The sequence below is a fragment of the Apteryx rowi genome, unplaced genomic scaffold (genome assembly GCF_003343035.1).
Source record: "Apteryx rowi isolate R43461 unplaced genomic scaffold, aptRow1 scaffold_58, whole genome shotgun sequence".
Lineage (NCBI taxonomy): Eukaryota > Metazoa > Chordata > Aves > Apterygiformes > Apterygidae > Apteryx > Apteryx rowi.
Window position 1 is genome coordinate 204,303 of NW_020450849.1, and position 4,962 is coordinate 209,264.

Consider the following 4,962-nt stretch of genomic DNA (forward strand, 5'->3'; position numbering starts at 1 on the left):
AGTAATATTTTTCAAGATCGTAGTATGAATATATACATTTACTTTAGGCCATAAGTACTCAGTTTGTCACTTGTTATTCCACATTGTTGGTTAGCTGTATTGTGTCTGATTTGCACTTGGCTGCTGTCACCTCAGCTTCAAAAGGGGGGACCTGTTTGGCAGGGCTCGCTCTCCCGCAGGATGCCAACTGCAATCCTCCCATGACCAGCCCTTATTGAGCTGGCCAGCTCTCCTGTGAGCCTCCCAGCGAAATCAGTGTGGGCCAAAAGCCACAGATGGGTATTGTGGCGTGAGCACCCTGCGTACCTCGTGGGTAAAGGGAAGCAGCAGTAGGGAGGGTGACAGTGACCTCCTGCGGGCGCTGTCCCTTTGATCTGGAGCGTGATGGGGGGCAGCCCAGCTGCCGGGTGACCTGTCTCAGCGGTATCGGCCACAGCAGCCCTCCTGGCCTGATGCCAGCCACATGGCACAGCCTCCACAGGGGAAATGCATGTGAACTGCCAGGACACGTATGGCTGAAGATGGTAGGAACCGCAAGGCTGAAGATGGTAGAAACTGCAAATTGTGCCGATGTTTGTAATTACCTCTCTTCACTCTGCTCTCCCTCTCTCATCCTCTTGCTTCTCCTTCAGCAGGGAATTTAGGCTTTCAGTTTCTGGGATTTTTGCCTGCTGGCGATAGATTTTGTCTTTATTGTATTGTTGCTTGATGTTGTTTATGCTCCTGTACTTCAGAAGGCTGCCTTTTCTTTTCATATTACAGCTTGCAGAATAGCTAGACATCTTGCTATTCTTTTTTTCTGCCACTAATTAATTGATTGATTGATCACAGTACCAGAATTGTTGGAAAGAGAAAAGAAGTCTAATAATATAATTAAATGGCAAACGAACAAGCAAAATAACTGATGTCCAAAACACAGAAAGCAGAATATAATGTACTGCCTTTGAATGAGTAAACAATGCGTGGGGAAAAAACAAATCAAACGTGCACAACTTTCTACCCCACTGCTGTCAGGTACATGCTCTTTTGTCTCAAAACTCATTCAACCAGAAAATGGTTTCTGTTCTCCAGAATCAGTGATGCAGATGATGTCTGCCTTTGGTAAGAGTGCATTCACCATGACAGGGGACTATTTTTGACTCAAATCTACCTTCAGGATCTTGTATCGAGGCCAACCTAAATATTGCAAATTCTTTTATCTGGTATATGTTGTTCCTAACTATGCTCCCAGGTAGAATTCTCCCAGTTCATTAAATCTTTCCTTGTTCTCAAACCTACAAGAATCCCAGCAACAGTTAGATTGTTGCTGGCTTTCATTTTCTGCATGTGCTTTTCCATTCCTCTGTATCCATCTGACTCTTGTCTTAAGCTGAAAACTTACCAGGAAGAACAGCCCTTTCTCCTATGTTCTGAACAAGAGGGTAGTCCTGTTTCATTTAGTATTGTATGTGTTCAGGAGGAGATTTGTTTTAGTTGTGTTAGTTACTTTGTCCTACAAAGATAACAGCTCTTTGGGCTTCACCTTAACTATGAAGAGGGGCCAAAGTCCAAAGCGCATTCCCTACCATGTTTTAAGTAACATGATTTTAAACAACACTTTGCACCAGTCTGGCATAAGAACATACTATTCATAGGTAATCCTCTTTGTCCTCAGAAGCATGCTTTCAAACAGAAGCAATATTTCCAGTTCAGGCACAGCTTTCTTCCTGTTTTAAAAATGCACTGGAGATATCCTTTAGATGGTTACAGGTTTCCTAAATACAGATGAATTTTTATCTTTTCTGATTTTTTGTTGTTGTCATTGTTACTTTAATTATGCAAGAGGAAAATGGTGGAAAGAGGTGATCAATACTACAAGTTCCTTACGACCCTCAGCAATTCTGTTTAAAGACTGAGCGTAAGTCCCACTGAAATTCTTGGGAATATTCCCACTAACCTGGGTTGGAGAGAACCTAGGTGTAACATTTTCAGAAGTTTAAGTAATTAATGTGTGTAAGACTTACACTTTACTAGGTTTTATCTCAGTATAATTGTACAAGTGTAGCTATTTTCAGTACTGTTGTACACATATAACTGTAAAGGTATAATTTTCTACATGGTCAATCAAATTCTGATAAAAGAAAAGTAAACTCGGAAAGCTGCATCCTTTAATTATGTCATAATTGTAAATCATAAAAGTACTCAGATATCAGAATAAGACTAGAGACTTGGAGGGTTACAGTAATGCAACCATATCAGATTAAATGTGTAACTCAAAAGAGTTTTCCGTGTAGACAGATCCCTTTGTTTAGGCACTCAGAACTGAGCCAATAAGGAGATAAAGATTAATCATTACAACACCTAAGTTTTAGGCATGCTACCATCTATGGTAATTTTTCACCCCAACAACCCTATACCCAACAGAGCGAGTAGTACTGAGAGGAAAAGCACCTAGCTCTAAACGCAGGGAGGAGCGTGATCATGTCAGGAATCACATCCAGCTGCTAGGATAGCACCATGGCCTAATATATATTTACCTGCCTTCCAGTAAGGCTAATGAGCACACCGTGCGGTCACAGTGAAGTAAACCTGGGTCACATCCAGCCAGGTTGGCGTGTGAGCAAGGCACATCACCGCCCATCATGCTGCCCGTGGCTGTCCCTGCAGATGCACTGTTAGGGGTGCAGTGGGTGGCAGCAGCTCTGGGCTGAGGTGAAAAACTAAGTGGGTGCTCCAGGGTGCTGCGGTTTGAGCGTAGATGTCACTTGGCAGACCTGGCTATAATCATACGGAGTCTAAAGGCTTGTGCACACAAGTAAACCAAGGTGACCATGTAAGAGCAGAAGAGCTACTCCACATCAGCTTCAGGTGCAGATCTGTCATTCTGTGCTGTAAGTGCACCCTCACAGCTTAATCCTGGCCAAAGAAAGCTCACTCCTTCATGAGCTGGGAAAACTGAGTTCAAATTCATGAAAACAGGCCAGGTAACAGTGGATGCATTTTAAGCTTATTCCACAATACTTTCCTGTATTAAAAGGTGAATGCAGTCTTAATTCACTACTGGCCCCAACCACTGGTCCCCCAAGCAACTACTGAATAAAGCATACACTGCAGCATCTTGTTAATTGGTCAAACCATGCATGACATTATATCCTGTAATATATCCTGTTGATCTCAGGTTTATTTAAACCACTGTCATCAAGGCAACATGGGAGGGTCTTGGCTGCAAGCCAGGGCCTGGCACCATGGCCCTCATCACACTGAAGAAGAAGATGACTTTAGCTCTTTAGACCCACATCCTCTAAAGTATTTAGACAATTAACCTGTGTTTAGATTATTCTGAAAAATTGGTTTGAGGCCCAGATTTATAAAGATATTCAAGTATCCGGTTTCTATTTCATTTCCTCAGGAGTTAGATGACTAAATTCCTTTGTGAAAAGACCTTGGGTCATTTTAAAATGTTTTCAGTGTGTCTGATTTGAAGTTCTAGCCAAGATCCTTAATTATGAGTCTTAAATTTTATATACATCCCCTGAAAAGGAGCATTCTCACTCTCCCTGCCTCTTTTCCTAAGTTCTTCAACCACACAAACATGAACAGATCTTATATATGTTTACTTCCTCCATTATCAATTGATAATAGGCAAGCAACAATAATCCAGCAACAAAAAATATTTAATATCTCCCCACAAAACATGGTTATGCCTCAAAGCTAAAAAAATTAAAATTCTAAATATCACTGATGTGATTTGAATTATCCTCTTGTCATCTGTACATTGTCAATGGCAACATTATTAAGCTGATCTGAGACACTGAATGAACCAGGAATCTGAATGAACCATAAAGTTAGAGGTAGAAAAGAGCAGTAAGTTGTCTAAACACTTGTCTTCCACTGCAGGATTGTTTCATATGCTCTGTTTCCTGGACTGTGAGGGAACACAGCTAAACTATTAATTCATTCCAGACAATTCTCAACACTCTTTACTAGTTGCATTGTGTAGTCCAAGAAGTTTATATACAAAAATCAAACAATTGTACTAATAAACTAAGATTTATGGTGTGTCCAAAATGAAAACTTCTGTGGCACCAAAGAGAAGTATGAGGTGCTGCAGCTGGGAGACTGATGGAAGGGTTTCTTTCTGGGGACACGGGACCTTCCCATCCCCACCAGCCTCTCCTGCATGTCCACGAACGTTCACAACTGACTGAAGCTGCCTTAGGCTGCCAATAACCTTGGAATTTATATTGGTGGTTATTGTAATAATTCACTTACAGGAAATATTTAGGACTTAAATATTTTTGGCAGATATATTTTACTCACTATACTCTACTATTTTACTCACCCAGGCTCCAGAATAAAATGAAACTTATGAGCCAGCTTTCTCTTGGCACACCAGGAACAGCCAGCCTGCCCGTGAAAGCTGGGCGGTGCAGCACAAAGAGGAGAAGTAATGTGGAGATTGGGGAAGATGCTCACAGTAAGAGTACATAATGATGATATGGCCTGAAATTTTTGAGAAAAAATGTTTGAAAGGAAGCAAGCAGGGGCTGGGGGCAGGGAGCGGGGTGCTGGCCAGCCAGATGCAGGAGATGTTGCCTCTCAGAGATCCAGCTGATCCTCAGAGCTGAAAAGATATATAAAAAGACACACAATGGAGATGCGAGGCAGCTCCCACCATCCTCTTCGCGTAAAACGCCAACGGGAGGAAGGTCTCGCGGGCTGAGCGGTTCCTCTCCCTTGGCATCTCCCCCTTCCCCGGTGAGGGGTCTGCCCGCAGGCCCGCGCCCTCCCTGCCCTCCCCCTCCTCGCGGGGCCGGGCCGGGCTGCGGGCGGCCGCCCCCGTCCCGTCCCCGCCCACGGGACGGGACGGGACGGGGACGGGAGCGCTGCGCCGCGGCTCCCGGGGGGTTTCCCTCCCTCCCTCCATCCCTCCCTCCCTCCTGCTCTTCCTCTCCCGTTGGGGCGGCCGGGGTGCTGTTGTCC